This window comes from Bubalus kerabau, chromosome 9 (genome assembly GCF_029407905.1).
Source record: "Bubalus kerabau isolate K-KA32 ecotype Philippines breed swamp buffalo chromosome 9, PCC_UOA_SB_1v2, whole genome shotgun sequence".
Taxonomy (NCBI): domain Eukaryota; kingdom Metazoa; phylum Chordata; class Mammalia; order Artiodactyla; family Bovidae; genus Bubalus; species Bubalus kerabau.
Window position 1 is genome coordinate 7273269 of NC_073632.1, and position 19164 is coordinate 7292432.

The following is a 19164-nucleotide window of genomic DNA, read 5'->3' on the forward strand; positions in this document are numbered from 1 at the left end:
AGTAATAGAATGAGGATAGCTCAGTAGGAAAATTCAGTGGAGAAAAGCAGCTGAGTAGCTTGGTTTATGCGGAAAATCAATATAACCCGTGACACCAGGTTAGCTCTGACCAGGGAGGCTGCAAGTGCCCTCTAGAATAGAGGAAGGTGCCCCACCTTAGACACCTTATCGAGTGGGTCTTCGAAGCCCAGGCAAATAAATGGTCGCAGAGGATATCCGTGCTCCAGATGGACACTCATCTGAAAATTGAGGGGAATAATGACATGGGGAGACCAAGCGTTGGCGAGCAAGGCCCGTAGCTTTATTTTCAACACAGGTTTTAATACCCTAAGTTACACATAGAGGATAATAGGGGATGCAAAGTCAGCAGTCTTTAATCCTTATCAAAAACCAGGGTTTCTTTTCTGCAGATTTATCGTATAAAAATGGTTTAGATGATTTACATCATCTTCTGGCCAGAAGACCTATTAACATTTTATGACTCTTGACAAAGACTTATCAACCATAAGAGTTATTTTCTCTAAAAGTAATTGTTTAAGGTTTGGCGCCATCTTTCGAAGATAAAATTGCATTCCTATAGGGAGGATGTGTAATGGGTTTACAACAAAGAAAAGAATTTATTACCTTAAGGGTCTAAAGTTACCAACATCAAGGCCACTACTTATTTTTTCTACATACGAACTATATTAATTAGCACACATTCAAGGATACAATTCAGGGGATGTGGAAACTTGGCAAAAAGCATTGGTTCATCAATGAAATCTTTTACTAGTTTTATTCTGACAGTTTCTAACTCTCTGAGAGGCTCTAAGCTATTTGAATATCTTAAACTTCCCGTGCGTCTCGAGGCTGGGAGACTGTACACAATCGTATGCATAGCTGTAGGAGACCGGGTAAACTTGTCAGGCGAGTTAGAAAACCATCTGAGGGGTTTGGATTTAAACATTACTAATTGCCCAAGAACATTATTAGTTGGAGCTGTAAGTTAGCTCTTGGACAGAGAGAGTGAGATGGTGGTGGGGGACATCCCCAGTAATGTCAGAGGTGAGAGAACAAAGCAATAAAGAAGGCAGACTTTGGTTTTTGGGGGTAGATGCTGAAGAATATACGGGGGAACTCCCGGAGGCTCGATCCCGCCTTTGCGTATGCTGAGACTCTTTCCTCATGACATTTGTCACGAGTGGAATGTCTCTCGCTGGCTCCCGGCAATCTTCCATTGCAACAAACGCAGTGGAGTCCCGAGAGGCCCCTCCCAACACCACAGTATCAGTGTCTTCTCAGAGGCACCCTGAGCAACTCCCTGAGGTCACCGGCACAAGTCGAGGGAACACAGGGTATCCTGCCGCAACCCGAGAAAGACCTCAAGAGTCCGTCTTCAACGCGTCTTGAGGCCGGATTCCCCTACCATGACTCGAGAGCAATGACACGCTCCCCCTCGCCATGCGCATGGACACCTGACTTCCCTGGCGCCACATGAGAGGCCCCCTGAGCTCCCCGTCATACCTCGTGAGAAACCCCACACTGGCGCCAAAGCTCGGGAAAACCCACGAGACGCCACCGTCATCGCGAGATTGGGGACATCTTTTCCTGCCTGACCTGGAGAGCAATCCCTGGTCCTTTCTCCAAACTTCACAGGAGGCTTTACTCCCTTTAGGCCACTCAATGGGCTCCAAGAGATACCTGTCGCGACTTGAGAGGAGAGCAGAGTACTTTGTTTCCCCTCGAGATGAGGCCTTACCTTGGGTGAGTCTGGAATGCAACACCGAGATCCCTGTTGCCCCTGGAGAGGAACATTATGTCCTGGACAAAAGCCTAGATGAGGTCTATTTTGCCCTACAGTGACTCGAGAGCAACACCCATCTCTCCCTCGCAATTCGAATGGAAGATTGGTCTTCACTGGGCCAACACAAGAGGAAGTCTGAATTTCCCGTTGTAACTCGAGAATCCCGCCGCAACTCTTAAAAACCACGTGGTTCCCCATTCATCACAATATGAGGCCTTTGCCCGCTACAGAGTCTCAAGAGAAGTCCCATGTTTCGTCATAAAGTTCGAAATGCTACTTGGCACCCTTGATGCGACCCCAAAAGTTCCCCAATATACCGGTCTCACCCCAAGGGAACACCGAAGTTCCTGGCACCACTTCATTTGAGCCCCTTCTCCGCTCCTGATCACGGCAGGAAGGTCGATTCCGCTGCTTTGTCTAGAAGGGGTTCCCAACCTTCATGGCGCACCTCAGGATGAGGCCAGTCTCACGAAGAAATTCGAGACGTAGCCTCGTGTTGGTGCCACGTGCCGAAAGACCCCGATTTCTCGGTCTTGCTCTTGATAAGAACCCGATGCCCGGACACCTCTTCTAAGGCAACCCTGTGGATGAAGGCACTACACGAGGGGGCACTGGCAACCCTGTTCATCGTCCGGAAAATCCCACAGGATCCACATACAGCTCCACAACTGGCCTGTCACCCCTTAAACAACGAGAGAGGCAAGCGGAGTTCCCTTCCTCAGACAAGACGAGGCCTGAGTATCCAATCCCAACTCTGCAGGCACGCTTCGATCTGAGTCAGAAATGGAGAGGAAACCTGAGGTTCCTGCCTCAACCCGAGATGAGGCCCTCTTCCATTAAAACAAACCCAGTGGAGTCCCGAGAGGCCACTCCCATCTCCACAGTATCCCTGACTTCTCATAGGCATTCTGAGAAGCTCCTTGAGGCCACCGGCAAACGTCGAGGGAAATAAGGGTTGCCTGCCACAACCGAAGAAAGACCTCGAGAGTCCTTCTTCAACGCGTCTTGAGGTCAGATTCCCCTACCATGGCTCGAGAGCAATAATGCGCTCCCCCTCGCCACGCACATGGAGACCTGACTTCCCTGGCGCCACATGAGAGGCTCCCTGAGCTCCCTGTCGTACCTCGTGTGAAACCCCACACTGGCGCCGCAGCTCGAGAAAACACACAAGACCCCTCCGTCATCGCGAGATGAGGGTCATCTTTTCCTGCATGGCCTGGAGAGCAGTCCCAAGTCCTCTCTCCAAACTTCACAGGAGGCTTGACTCCCTTTAGGCCACAAAGTGGGCTCCAAGAGGTGCCCGTCGCAACTCGAAAGGAGAGCGGAGTCCTTTGCTTCCCTTCGACACGAGGCCTGACTCCCTGGGTGAGTCTGGAATGCAAACCTGAGATCCCTGTGGCCCTTGGAGAGGAACATTAGGTCCTGGACACAAGCCTAGATGAGGTCTCCTTTGCCCTGCAGTGACTCGAGTGCAACCCCCAGCTCTCCCTCGCAACTCGAATGGATGATTGGACTTCCCTGGCCCAACACAAGAGGAAGCCTGAAATCCCCGTCGTAACTCGAGAATCCCACCGCAACTCGAGAAAAACCACGTGGCTCCCCCGTCATCGCAAGATGAGGCCCTTGGCCGCTACAGCGTATCAAGAGAAGTCCCACGTTCCATCCTGAAGTACAAAACGGTACTTGGCACCCTTGATGCGACCCCCAAAGTTCCCTGACATACCGGTCTCACTCGAGGGAAACACCAAAGTTCATGGCACCACTTCCTGTGAGCCCCTTCACCCCTCCTGATCGCGAAAGGAGGGTCGACTCCAATGCTTTGTCTGCAAGGGGTTCCCAACGTTCCCCGCGAACCTCCGGATGAGGCCGGTCTCATGAGGAAATTCGAAAAGTAGCCTCATGGTTGGTGCCACATGTTGAAAGATCCCGAATTCCCGGTCCACTCTAGATAAGAACCTGACGCCCGGACATCTCTTCGAAGGCAACCCTGTGGATGAAGGCACAACACGAAGGGACACTGACATCCCCATGCATCGTCTGGAAAAACCCGCAGATTCCACTCACAGCTCCAAATGTGGACTGTCACCCCGTGAACAACTCGAGAGGCAAGTGAAGTTGCATTCCTTCACACAAGACGAGGCCTTACCCTCCTGGCCCAACTCTTCAGGGACCCTGCGATCGGAGTCAGAAATGGAGAGGAACCCTGAGGTTCCTGCCTCAACTAGAGAAGAGGCCCTCTTCCATTGAACCAAACTCAGTGGTGTCCCGAGAGGCCCCTCCCAACACCACAGTATCCCTGAATTCTCAGAGGCTCCCTGAGAAGCTACCTGAGGTCACTGGCACAAGTCGAGGGAACCCAGAGTTTCCTGAAGTAACCCGAGAAAGACTTGGAGAGTCCTTTTTCAACGTCTCTTGATGCCCGATTCCCCTACCATGACTCCAGAGCAAGGACGCGCTCCCCTCGCCACAAGCAGGAAAACTGACTTCCCTAGTACCACGCAAGAGGCTCCCTGAGTACCCCATCGTACCTCGTGAGAAAACCCACAGTGGCGCCGCAGTTCGAGAAAAACCACAAGATGCCCCCGTCAAGGAGAGATGGGGGCCTTCTTTTCCTGCCTGACCTGGAGAGCAATCCCTGGTCCTCTCTCCAAACTTCACAGGAGGATTGACTCCCTTTAGGCCACTCAGTTGGGTCCAAGAAATACCCGGTGCGACTCGAGAGGAGAGCGGAGTCCTTTGCTTCCCTCGAGACGAGGCCTGACTCCCCGGGTGAGTTTGGAATGCAACCCCGAGATCCCTGTCGCCCCTGGAGTGGAACATTATGTCCTAGACACAAGCCTAGATGAGGTCTATTTTGCCCTACAGTGATCGAGAGCACCCTCCATCTCTCCCTCACAATTTGAATGGAAGATTGGGCTTCCCACGGTCAACACATGAGGAAGTCTGAATTTCCCATCGTAATTCGAGAATTCAGCCTCAAGTCTTAAAAACTATGTGTTTCCCCCTTCATCGCAATATGAGGCCCTTGACAGCTAGAGTCTCAAGGGAAGTCCCACGTTCCATCTTAAAGTTTGAAATGCTACTTGGCACCCTTGATGCGACCCCAAAGTTCCCCAACATACCGGTCTCACTCCAGGGGAACACCGAAATTCCCGGCGTCTCCAGGGAAGTCCCATGTTCTGTCCTTAAGTGCGAAACGGTACTTGACACCCTTGATGCGACCGCAAAAGTTCCCGACACGCTGGGTTCCCTCAAGGGGAACACCAAGGGTCCCGGCAGAACTTCATCTGAGCCCCTTCTCCCATCCTGATCGCGACAGGAGAGTCGATTCCCCTGCTTTCTCTGGAAGGGGTTCCCGGCCTTCCTGGTGCACCTCAGGATGAGGCCGGTCTCAGGAGGAAATTCGAGACTAGCCATGTGTGAGGTGCCACGTGCCGAACGACACCGATTTTCCGGTCCGCTCTTGATAAGAACCCGATGCCCGGACACCTCTTAGAAGACAAACCTGTGAGTGAAAGCACAACACAAAGGGGCACTGACACCCCCGTGCATCATCCGGAAAAACCCGCAGGGTCTACACACAGCTCGACAAGGGGCCTGAGACTCCTGGAACAACTCGAGAGGCAACCAGAATTCCATTCCTCAGACAAGACGAGGCATGACTCTCCTGTCCCAACACTGCAGGGACCGTGCAGTCGGAGTCAGAATCGGAGAGGAAGCCTGAGGTTCCTGCCTCCCCTCGAGATGAGGCCCTCTTCCATTGCGCCGAACCCAGCAGAGTCCCGAGAGGCCCTGCCAACTCCACAGCATTCCTCACCTCTCAGAGGCACCCTGGTAAGTTCCCTATAGTCCCCTGCAGAAGTCGAGGGAAACGAGGGTTTCCCGCCGCCACCCAAGAAAGACCTCGAGAGTCCTTCTTCAACGCGTCTTGAGGCCCTAGTCACTTCCCATGACTCGAGAGTGATGACCAGCTCCCCCTCGCCATGCGCATGGAGACATGAGTTCCCTGGCTCCGCACGAGAGGCTCCCTGAGGTCCTCGTCGTGCCTCGTGAGAAAACCCCCACGGGCGCCGCAGCCTGAGGAAACCCATGAGATGCCCCCGTCATCGCGAGATGAGGGCCTTCTTTTCCTGCCTGACCTGGAGAGCAATCCCGAGTCCTCTCTCCAAACTGAAGAGGGGGCTCGACACCCTTGAGTCCACTCATTGGGCTCCAAGAGATCCGTGTCGCGACTTGAGAGGAAAGTGGGGTCCTCTTCTTCCCCTCGAGGCGAGGCCTGACTCCCCGGGGGAGTCTGGAATGGAAACCCGAGATCTCTGTCTTCCCTTGAGAGGAATATTAGGTCCTGGACACACGCCTCGATGAGGTCTCTTTGGCCCTGTAGTGACTCGAGCAGAACCCCCAGCTTTCCCTCGCAACTCCAGGGGAAGATTGGGCTTCCCAGGGCCAACCCAAGAGGAAGCGTGAAATCCCCGTCGTTTTCGAGAATCCAGACGCAACTCAAGAAAAACGACGTGGTTCCAACGTCTTCACAGGATGAGGCCCTTGCCCGCTACAGCGTCTCCAGGGAAGTCCCATGTTCCGTCCTGAAGTGGGAAACGGTACTTGGCTCCCTTGATGCGACCCCTAAAGTTCCCTGAAACGCCGGGTTCCCTCGAGTGGAACACCTAGAGTCCCGGCCCCACTTCATCTGAGCCCCATCTCCCCTCCTGATCGCGACAGGAGAGTCGATTCCCCTTCTTTGTGTGGAAGGTGTTCCCGGCCTTCCCGGCGCACCTCAGGATGATGCTGGTCTCACAAGGAAATTCGAGATGAGCCACGTGGGTGGTGCCACATGTCGAACGACCCCGATTTCCCGGTCCGCTCTTGAAATGAACCTGATGCCGGACACCTCTTTGAAGGCAACCCTGTGGGGGAAGGCACCAAATGAAGGGGCAATGACACCCCCGTGCATCTTCTGGAAACACCCGCAGGTTCCACACACAGCTCGACAAGGGGCCTGAGACCCACTGAACGACTCGAGAGGCAAGCAGAGTTCCATTACTCAGACAAGACGAGGCCTGACTCTCCTGTCCCAACCCTGCAGGGACCCTGCGGTCGGAGTCAGAAATGGAGAGGAAGCCTGAGGTTCCTGCCTCCAATCGAGATGAGGCCCTCTTCATTTCGTCAAAGCTAGTGGAGTCCCGAGAGGCCCCTCTAACTCCTCAGTATCCCTCACCTCTCAGAGGCACCTGGGAAGTTCCCTAAGGTCCCCTGTAGAGGTCGAGGGAAACGAGTGTTTCCCGCCCCAACCCAAGAAAGACCTCGAGAGTCCTTCTTAAATGCGTCTTGAGGCCCTAGTCCCTCCCATGACTCCAGAGCAATGACGCGATCTGCCTGGCCACACGCATGGGGGCCTGACTTCTCTGGCGCCGCATGAGAGGCTCCCTGAGCTCCCCATCATATCTCGTGAGAAACCCCACACTGGCGCCGCAGCTCGAGAAAACCCATGAGACGCTCCCGTCATCACGAGAGGAGGGCAATCTTTAACTGAATGGTATGCAGATCAAGCGTGAACCTTCTGTCCAAGCTACACAGGACGCTTGACTCCCTTTAGGCCACTCATTGGGCTCCAAGAGTTACACGTCGCGACTCGAGAGGATAGTGGAGCCCTTTGCTTCCACTCGAGACGACGCGTGACCCACCGAGTGAGACGGGAATGCGACCCCGATATCCCTGTTGCCCCTGGAGAGGAACACTACGTCCTGGACCCAAGCCTAGATGAGGACTCTTTGCCCTGAAGTGACTCGAGAGCAACCCACAGCTCTCTCTGACAAGTTGAATGGAAGATTGGACTTCCTGGGCCAACACAAGAGGAAGCCTGAATTCCCCGTCGTAACTCGAGAATCCCGCCGCAACTGGAGAAAAACCAGGTGTTTCCCTCGTCATCGCAATATGAGGCCCTTGCCCGCTAGATCATCTCCAGAGAATTCCCACGTTCCGTCTTGAAGTGCGAAACTGTACTTGGCACCCTTGATGCGACCTCAAAAGTGCCGTGACATACCGGTCTCACTCGAGGGGACCACCGAGGTTCCCGGCACCACTTCATCTGAGCCCCTTCTCCCCTTCTGATCGCGACCAGTGTGTCGATTCCCCTGCTTTGTCTGCAAGGGTTCCCTACCTTCCCGGCGAACCTCAGGATGAGGCCGGTCTCCCGAGGAAATTCGAGACGTAGCCTCGTGGGTGGTACCACATGCTGAAAGACCCCAATTTTCTGGTACGCTCTTGAAAAGAACCCGATGCCCGGACACCTCTTTGAAGGCAACCCTGTGGATGAAGGCACAACACGAAGGGGCACTGACACCCCTGTGCATCGTCCGGAAAAACCCGCAGGTTCCACACACAGCTCAACAAGTGGCCTGTCACTCCGTGAACAACTCGAAAGGCAAGTGGAGATCCATTCCTCCACGGAAGACGAGGCGTGACTCTCTTGTCCGTACTCGGCAGGTACTCTGCGACCCGAGTCAGAAATGGAGAGGACCCCTGAGGTTCCTGCCTCCATTCGAGATGAGGCCCTCTTCGATTGCACCAAACCCAGTTGAGTAACGAAAGGCCCCTCCCAAATCCACAGTGTCCCTGAATTCTCAGAGGCACCCTGAGAAGTTGCCTGAGGTCACCGACACAAGTCGAGGGAACCCAGGGTTCCCTGCCGCAACCCGAGAAAGACCTCGAGAGTCCTTCTTCAATGCGTCTTGAGGCCCGATTCGCCTACTATGACTCGAGAGCAATCACGCACTCCCCTTCACCACCCGCTCGGAGACCTGACGTCCCTAGCACCACACGAGAGGCTCTCTGAGCTCCCCGTCATACCTCGTGAGAAATCTGATACTGTCGCCGCAGCTGGAGAAAACCCATGAGACGCCCCCGTCATCGCGAGATGAGGGCCTTTTTTCCTGCATGGCCAGGAAAACAATCCCGAGTCATCTCTCCAAACTCCATAGGAGGCTTCACTCCCTTTACGCCACGCAGTGGGCTCCAAGAGATACCCGTCGCGACTCAACAGGAGAGCGGAGTCCTTTTTTTCCCCTCAAGACGAGGCCTGACTCTCCGGGTGAGTCGAGAATGCAACCCTGAGATCCCTGTCGGCCCAGTAGTGGAACACTAGGTCCTGGACACAAGCGTAGATGAGGTCTATTTTGCCCTGCAGTGACTGGAGAGCAATCCCCAGTTCTAACTTGCAACTTGAATGGAATACTGGATTTTCCTGACGCCACACAAGAGGCTCCCTGAAATCCCTGTGGTACTTCATGAGACACCCCACACTGGCGCAGCAGCTCGAGAAAACCCACGAGACGCCACCGTCATCTCGAGATGAGGGCCTTCTTTTCCTGCATGGCCTGGAGTCCAATCCCAAGTCCTCTCTCCAAACTCCACAGGAGGCTTGACTCCCTTTAGTACACACATTGGGCTCCAAGAGATACCCATCGCGACTCGAGACGAGAGCGGAATTCTTTGCTTACCCTCGAGGTGGGAACTGACTCCCTGGATGAGTCTGGAATGTAAACCCGAGATCCCTGTCGCCCCTCGAGAGCAACGTTAGATCCTGGACACAAGCCTAGATGAGGTCTATTTGGCCCTGCAGTGTCTCGAGAGCAATCCCCAGTTCTAACTCGCAATTCGAATGAAAACTGGACTTCCCTGGGCCAGTTGAACAGGAAGCCTGAATTCCCCGTCGTAACTCGAGAATCCCGCCCCAACTCAAGAAAAACCACGTGGTTCCCCCGTCATCGAAAGATGAGGCCCTTGCCCGCTACAGCGTCTCACGAGAAGTCCCACGTTCCGTATTGAAGAGCGAAAAGTTACTTGGAACCCTTGATGCGACCCCAAAAGTTCCCCGACATACCAGTCTCACTTGAGGAGAACACCGAGGTTCCCGGCACTACTTCATCTGAGACTCTTCTCCCCTCTTGATCGCGACAGGAGGTTCGATTCCCCTGCTTTGTCTGGAAGGCGTTCCCGACCTTCCTGGTGCACATCAAGATGAGGCCAGTCTCACGAGGAAATTTGAGACATAGCCTCGTGGGTGGTGCGGCATGCCAAAAGACCCCAATTCCCTGGTCCGCTCTTGATAAGAACCCGATGGCAGAACCCAACTCGAAGGCAATCCTGTGGATCAAGGCACAACACGAAGGGGCAGTAACACCCCGGTGCATCGTCCAGAAAAACCCGCAAGTTCCACATACAAATCGACAAGTGGCCTGTCACCCCATGAACAACGCGAGAGTCAAGCGGAGTTCCATTCCTCCACACAAGACGAGGCCTGACTCTCCTGTCCCAACTCTGCAGGGACTCTGCGATCCGAGTCAGATCCGGCGCATTCGAAGCCAGGAGAGGAACCCTGAGGTTCCTGCCTCAACTTGTCATGAGGCCCTCTTCCATTGCACCAAACCCAGTGGAGTTCCGAGAGGCCCCTCCCAACTCCACAGTGACCCTGACTTCTCAGAGGCACGCTGAGAAGCTTCCTGAGGTCACTGGCACAAGTCGATGGAACCCAGGGTTTCCTGCTGCAACCCAGGAAAGACCTCGAGAGTCCTTCTTTAACACGTCTTCAGGCCCAATTCCCCTACCATGACTCGAGAACAATGACGGGCTCCCTCTCACCACGTGCATAGAGACCTGACTGCCCTGGCACCACGTGAGAGGCTCACTGAGCTCCCAGTCTTAATTCGTGAGAAACCCCACACTAGCGCCACAGCTCGAGAAAACCTACGAGACGCCCCAGTCATCGGGAGACGAGGGCCTTCATTTCCTGCATTGCCTGGAGAGCAATCCCGTGTCCTCCCTCCAAACACCAGAGGAGGTTTGACTCCCTTTAAGCCACTCAGTGGGCTCCAAGACATACCCGTCCGACTCGAGAGGAGAGCAGAGTCCTTTGCTTCCCCTCGAGACGAGGCCTGACTCCAAGGTGAGTCTGGAATGCAACCCCGAGATTTCTGTCGAGCCTTGACATGAACATTAGGTCCTGCACACAAGCCTTGGTGGGGTCTCTTTTGCCTTCAGTGACTAGAGCGCACCTCCAGCTTTTCCTCGAATCTCGAATGGAAGATAAGACTTTTGTGGGCCAACACAAGAGGAAGCATGAATTCCCTGTGGTAACTCAAATATCCCACCGCAACTAGAGAAAAACCAAGTGGTTCCCCAGTCATTCCAAGATGAGGCCCATGCCCGCTGGAGCACCCCAAGAGAAGTCCAACGTTCCATTTTGAAGAGCGAAATGGTACTTGGAACGCTTTATGCGACCCCAAAAGTTACCCGACATACCTGTCTCACTTGAGGGAAACACCGAGGTTCCCAGCAGCACTTCATCTGAGCCACTTCTCCCCTCCTGATCGCCACAGGAGGGTCGATTCCTCTGCTTTGTCTGGAAGAGTTTCATGACCTTCGCGGCACACTTCATGATGAGGCCAGTTTCATGAGGAAATTTGAGACAACCCACGTGGGTGGTGCCAAATGCTGAACGACCCCGATATCCCGGTCCGCTCTTCATAAGAACCCGATGCCCGGACACCTCTTCGAAGGCAACCCTGTGGATGAAGACAAAAAACGAAGGGTCACTGACACCCCCGTGCATCGTCTGGAAAAACTTGCAGATTCCACACACAGTTTGACAAGGGGCCTGAAACCCCATGAACAACTCGAGAGGCAAGCGGGGTTCCCTTCCTCAGACAAGATGAGGCCTGACTCTCCTGTCCCAACTCTGCAGGGACCCTGTGGTTGGAGTCCGAAAAGGAGAGGAAGCCTAAGTTTCCTGTCTCCCCTCGAGATGAGGCCCTCTTCCATTGCGCCAAGCCCAGCGGAGTCCCGAGAGGCCCCGCCAACTCCACAGCATCCCTCACCTATCAGAGGCACCATGGGAAGTTCGCTCAGGTCCCCGGCAGAAGTCGAGGGAAACGAGGCTTTCCCGCCGCAACCCCAGAAAGACCTCGAGTGTCCTTCTTCAACGCGTCTGGAGGCCCTAGTCCTCTCCCATGACTGGAGAGCCATGACGCGCTCCCCCTCACCACGCGCACAGAGACCTGACTTCCCTGGCACCGCACGAGAGGCTCCCTGAGATCCTCGTCTTGCCTCGTGAGAAAACCCCCACGGGCGCCACAGCTCGAGGAAACCCCTGAGAAGCCCCCATCCTCGCGAGGTGAGGGCCTTCTTTTCCTGCCTGACCCAGAGCACAATCCCGAGTCCTCTCTCCAAACTGAAGAGAAGGCCTGACTCCCTTGAGGCCACTCAGTGGGCTCCAAGAGATCTGTGTCGCGACTTGAGAGGAGAGCAGCATCCTTGGCTTGCCCTCGAGGCGAGGCCTGACTCCCCGGGGGAGTCTGGAACGCCACCCTGAGATCCCTGTCTTCCCTTGAGAGGAACGTTAAGTCCCGGACACAGGCCTAGATGAGGTCTCTTTGGCCCTGCAGTGACTCGAGTGCAACCCTCAGCTTTCCCTCGCAACTCGAATGGAAGATTAGGCTTCCCGGGGCCAACACAAGAGGAAGCCTGAAATCCCCGTCGTAACTCTAGAATCCCGCCGCAACTCGAGAAAATCCACATGGTCCCAACGTCTTCGCAAGATGAGGCCCTTGCCCGCTACGGCGTCTCAAGGGAAGTCCCAGGTTCTGTCCTGAAGTGCGAAACGGTACCTGACTCCTTTCATGCAACCCCCAAAAGTCCCCCACACGCCGGTTTCCCTCGAGGGTAACACCGAGGGTTCCGTCCCCACTTCATCTGAGCCCCTTCTCCCCTCCTGATGGCGACAGGAGAGTCGATCCCCCTGCGTTGTCTGGAAGGGTCCCCGGCCTTCCCAGCACACCTCAGGATGAAGCCGGCGTCACTAGGAAATTTGAGACTAGCCCCGTGGGTGGTCCCACATGCCGAAAGACCCCGATTTCCCTGTCCGCTCTTGAAAAGAACCCGAGGCCCGGACACCTCTTCGAAGGCAACCCAGTGGGTGAAGGCACATCACGAAGGGGCACTGTCACCGTCGTGCATTTCCGGAAACACCCGCAGGTTCCACACACAGCTCAACAAGGGGCCTGAGACCCCCTGAGCACCTCGAGAGGCAAGTGGAGTTCCCTTCCTCAGACAAGACGATTCCTGACTCTCCTGTCCCAACTCTGCAGCGACCCTGCGGTCGGAGTCCGAAACGGAGAGGAAGCCTGAGGTTCCTGCCTTCCCTGGAGATGAGGCCCTCTTCCATTGCGCCAAACCCAGCAGAGTCCTGAGAGGCCCCGCCAACTCCACAGCATCCCTCATCTGTCAGAAGCACACTGGGAAGTTCCCTAAGGTCACCGGTAAACTTTTATTGCACAAGGTCCCCATGAAAAGGCCCACGCAGCAGGACAGCCACAGATTCTGTCTGCCATTAAAGGGCAGTAAGGTGCCCTCCCCCCTTCTTTGCTGCCTCGGCGGCCACCAGGGTGCAATTCGCGTACCCTTCCCTTTCCCATCCTAGCAGGTGCTCCAGGGCCCGCTGGCCTACAAAGTGCCAGAAGCAGGGCTGGGCCAGCCGGCCAGAATTCAGGGTTCTGTCCCTTGGACTTCCAGCGGACACTAGGCTGCTTGGGAAAACCGCGCAGACTCTGAGGTTTTTCAGCAGAGGGGTGGAGCGGTAAAGGCCTTGACCGCAAAGACGAGGCCTTTCTGCGACCGCCAGGTTGGGGAGCTCTGAGACTGTGCCAACACAGGGCGGAATACATGGTTCCCTGCTCCAGGCAGTCCCCGTTCCCTTACCTGTGTTCCGCACCCCTCCGCTGTGGCCAATGGATGCCGATCCTTGGGGATCCAGGAGTTCACGAAATGGGCATTCCCAGCCGCAATGGCGACCCCCAACAGCACATCTGGAAAGCCCTCCCCCACCCCCGCCAGGAGCCGACCCCCACTGCGAACGGAACCCCACCCCGCCCCGCGCCGCCAGGTTTCGCCCCGGCCCTGCCGGGCTCCCGGCGGGTTCCCAGCCATATTGGCGACCCCCAGGAGCACAACAGGGAACGACCCCCCACCCACAGCGAGCGGAATCTCGACCTGTGCAGCCCAGGTTTACCCCACCCTGGCTGCGCTCCCGGCGCATTTCCAGCTGCAGTGGCCATCTCCGAGAGCACAACTGGGAAGCCCTCCCCTACCCCCGCCAGGAGCCGACACCCGCCCTGCGCCGCCCGGGTTCGCCCCTCCCCTGCCGCGCTCCAGGGGCGCTGCCCACCTTCACCAGTGGCTCTCGGTGAGCCCCGTCCCCACGCCCGGTTCCAGGACAGGCTCTCGGACCTCGCTGCTGCCGCCAGGTCAAACATGAGGACAATACATACACCCCACAGAGACAATCCAAGCTGTCTATGATTTAGGGATAAAACGAGGACTACAGAAAGGCAAGATGACCTGACCTAGGAGGGCCATGATATTCTATAGAACCAGACAAAGTTGGTTACCAAGGAAACTTTTTTCCTTGGAACCCGGAAAGCTGGTTCTTTGCATATGCAATGACCAACAATTAGCTTGTTACCCAAGCCTGCCTTACTGCCACCCCCATCCCCCCACTCCCCAGAAGACTGGCTCAAAGAAATATTTTAAATCTCAGGCGGAAACCTGGAAGATGTCTTGTCTGTCTGTTTGGATTAAGGTATGTGTCAGTGTGAGCCCTGTGTTTTTTGATAATATTGCTCAAGTTCTGTGTTCTGATTTCAATGGTCTCAAGACAAGGCAGCCCTTCCAAATCAAACTGCTGGAAATACAAGAAAACATTGACCTAAATGAATGTCAGAGTCCCGTGAACTGGGAACTAGTCAATATTAAATATCTAGTATTTTTGGTTTTGCTCCTCCACTATAGACATGTCTAAGAGTCAACAACATTAAGCACAACATGTTCATAGTGCCTAGGTTTCTTTTGAGGTAAAAATTGCTCTATTGTTAAATGTGTCACAAGCTTGTCAGCAAGAAAGTACCTGGAAACAGCAACAACCAATGTAAAAAATGTAAATGTGATATGAGCTTTTAGACAAACTCTTTACAATAATTATACTCTAAAATATCTGCCTCTCATAGTCTTGATTGAAGGCAGAGGAGAAGGGGATGACAGAGGATAAGATGGTTGGATGGCATCACTGACTCGATGGACATGAGTTTGAGCAAGCCCCTGGAGCTGGTGACGGACACGGAAGCCTGGCGTCCTTCAGGCCACGGGGTCCCAAAGAGTCAGACACGACTTAGCAACTGAACTGAACTGAACTAACAAACGTTTCTCCAGGTGTTTTGGTTACCCGAGTTTCTATCCTTGTGACGACAGTGTATTGAATAGCTAGGTCATTTCCAAATAAATGAAAGTTCTGAAACATTCACGACTTGAAAGGACCTCCCTTTTACACAGAAACAAAAGAGATTTTTGACTCTCCATGAATAGTGTCTGGCACCATCCTGACATGTTAAATGTAAGAAAGCAATTGTTTTGTTTTGTTTTGTTCTGTTCTTGGGGGTGGGGGGAGGGGGGCGGGCTATAGCGAATGCCAATATAAAAGTCAGTTTTTGGTTGCTGAAGGGAAATGTATGACTTGTTATTACAGGAAAGTATGTGGAATGCAATGGCACTTGAGGAAGGAAAACAAAGTAGTTCTGTCTTACAGGTGGCCGTTTAAGGATGGGAGAAACAAAGGAATGGGTACAGATTGGGATAAGGAGGTTGTAGGGAAAGTGGACCCCCAGAAAAGAGTTCTGTGCCTAGCACAAGTTTTCTTGAGATGTTGAACTGCCTTTGCTAATGGAGTTTAAGTTTCTTTACCTCTTAAGTGATCTCTTCTAGGTTGACCTAGAACAGAAATCTTTTGTTAGCTTTGGCTAAGTGGAGAAGTAGTGTTTCACGGTGACATATGTGATCCTTCCTGACTGTTTGCAGCCCTTTTGATATCGATGCACTGCTTCTGCTGCTGCTGCCGCCGCTGCTGCTGCTAAGTCGTTTCAGTCGTGTCCGACTCTGTGCGACCCCATAGACGGCAGCCCACGAGGCCCCACAGTCCCTGGGGTTCTCTAGGCAAGAACACTGGAGTGGGTTGCCATTTCCTCCTCCCATGCATGAAAGTGAAAAGTGAACGTGAAGTCGCTCAGTGGTGTCCGACTCTTAGCGACCCCATGGACTGCAGCCTACCAGGCTCCTCCATCCATGGGATTTTCCACGCAAGAGTACTGGAGTGGGGTGCCATTGCCTTCTCCCATATCTATGCACAAGCCTGCCTAAATAATTGACTTCTAGCTAGCTTTGGGATGCCAATGACCATCCACCCTTACAAGGCAACAGAGAAGAGAAAAACACTTACCACAGGAGGTCCTGGTAAGGAACAAGGAACTAACGAGCTCCCGCCAACCAGGATTCTGCAGAGGTCAACAAGAGGTCAGTAAGAGATGGAAGACTGCAGTCCAGAGGTCCTAGCAACTTCCATCTTGCAGCAGAGGCCCAGCATAGTCAAAACGAATTCAATGTTGCAAAAAATAAGTAAACAAATAAAGGACAGAAGTTCTTTGAACACATGACTGAGATTAGGGGTGAGGCAGTACATGTACGGTGCCCGGAAAATCTTAAAGTATGAGAAAGGAAAGAAATTAAAGACAACTATCAAGCTGTCCAAACTGATAAAAACGAAAGATTACACAGTTTTTTCTGTATATATTACCAGATAATAATCTGAAAAGGAATTAAAAAAAATTCCCTTTCAATAATGTCAACATGAATACAACACTTTGCCATGGATGTAACGAGGATGACAAGACTGGCACACTGGAACTTATACACCCTGGCTGAAAACTATCCTGAATACATGGACAGGTATTCCATAACAATGGAAAGACTTAAGATGGCAATACCATGGAATGCATCTTCAATCTGAAATGAAGATTTGATATGATTTGATCGCTCAGAGCTTTTGTGTCATCAATTGTTATTAAAGTATAAATGAGATAGAGAAAGCTGCTGACTTAGACTTGGGGCGGGGTGTACCCCCTGCTGGTCTCTAGCCAGATATTCTACAGGCACTAGCAGTCAGCTAAGGAAAGAAAGGCACTGTCTCAGGGAATGGCACCAGGCCCCTCCCCCACGACATGCCTTGAGGTCACATTGGCAGCAGGTGAGTCATCCTGGGCCAAAAACTGATTGACATGAATCTTGAAGAAAGGCAGTATTCCAGGCAAATATATCATTTCCTTAACATAGATGAGGAGAACAAGGTACGAGGAAAACATACTGTTTTGTTCAAGTCGCTTCTGAGCCTATTGGGGGAACCGACCTGAAGCCAGAGTCCAGCAGATATACATAGGATATTTACATCGCTTAAGACAAACATTTCCTCAGGAACAAATGCATTGCTTACCTCAAGGTTTGTCTGCGAAATTCTTACACATCAGGAGATGGCTCCGAGCTGGGTTTCTACACACAAGAACATGAATGCAAAGGACAAGCCTGCACAGCCCATCTGCCCCCCTCCCCCACAGCCAGCAGCATTTCCAAGTGACCTCCTAAGGCCTTCCCCAAAATACAGGGGCACCTCTGGGTTTCCTGTTTCCCTCACTTCGAACACCTTTCTTAAAAAAAAAAAATCCTGCACACTTCTTGATAGAATGCCACAGTGCAAGGAAAACAGGCCTTCAATACTTAAACCTCCCTGTGCCAAACACTTGGGGCTTGGTTTTGTTTTGTTTTGTTTTTTAATTACACCACCACATAATTTAAACTTTTTACAATTTCTAATTATTCAGTACCAAAACACCAAACTTTTATTGCACAAGGTCCCCATGAAAAGGCTCGCGCATCAGGACAGCCAAAGATTCTGCCATGAAAGGGCAGCAAGGTGCCCTCCCCCCTTCTTTGCTGCCTGGGCGGCCACCAGGGTTTGAAATCCATGCACCCTACTAAGTTTCTAGGGTGCAATCCGTGGACCCTTCCCTTTCCCATCCCAGCAGGTGCTCAAGGGCCCGCTGGCTTACAAAGTGCCAGAAGCAGGGCTGGGCCAGCCGGCCAGAGTTCAGTGTTCTGTCCCTTGGACTTCCAGGGGACACTAGGCTGCTTGGGAAAACCGTGCAGACTGAGATTTTTCAGCAGAGGGGTGGAGCGGTAAAGGCCTTGACACCAAGGGCGAGGCCTTTCTGCAACCGCCAGGTTGGGGAGCTCCGAGAATGTGCCAACAGAGGGCAGAATACTTGGTTCCCTGCTCCAAGCAGTCCCAGTTCCCTGACCTGTGGCCCGCAGCCCTCCGCTGCACCCACTAGATGTGGATCCTTGGGGACACAGGAGCGTAGGAAATGGGCGTTCCTAGCCGCAGTGGCGACCCCCGAGAGCACAACTGTGACCGAACCCCCACCCACAGCCATCTAAATCTCGACCCGCGCAGCCCAGGTTTACCCCGCCCCGGGTGCGCTCCCGGCGCGTTTCCAGCCTCAGTGGCCACCACCGAGAGCACAACTGGGAAGCCCTCCCCTACCCCCGCCAGGAGCCGAACCCCGCCCCGCGCCACCCAGGTTCACCCCGCCCCTGCCGCACTCCCAGCGCGTTTCCAGCTGCAGTGGGGACCCCCGAGAGCACAACTGTTACCGCCCCCCACCCCCTCCCGACCAGAACCCCGACCCGCGCCGCCCGGGATCACCCCGCCCCTGGCGCGCTCCCAGGGCGTTGCCCACTTCCACCAGGGGCTCCTGGTGAGCCCCGTCCCCACGCCCGGTTCCAGGAGAGGCTCTCGGACCTCGCTACTGCCGCCAGGTCAAACACGAGGACAATACATCCACCCCACAGAGACAATCCAAGCTGTCTATGATTTAGGGATAAAACGAGGACTACAGAAAGGAAAGATGTCCTGACCTAGGAGGGCCATGAGATTCTATAGATCCAACAAAATTGGGTACCAAGGAAACTTTTTTCCTTGGAACCCGGAAAGCTGGTTCTTTGCATATGCAATGACCAACAATTAGCTTGTTACCCAAGCCTGCCACGCTGCCACCCCCACTCCCCCCCGCCCACTCCCCAGGAAAACGGCTCAAAGAAATATTTTAAATCTCAGGCGGAAAACTGGAAGATGTCTTGTCTGTCTGTCTGGATTAAGGTATGTGTCAGTGTGAGCCTTGTGTTTTTTGATAATATTGCTCAAGTTCTGAGTTCTGATTTCAATGGTCTCAAGATAAGGCAGCCCTTCCAAATCAAACTGCTGGAAATACAAGAAAACATTGACCTAAATGAATGTCAGAGTCCCGTGAACTGGGAACTAGTCAATATTAAATATCTAGTATTTTTGGTTTTGCTCCTCCACTATAGACATGTCTAAGAGTCAACAACATTAAGCACAACATGTTCATAGTGCCTAGGTTTCTTTTGAGGTAAAAATTGCTCTATTGTTA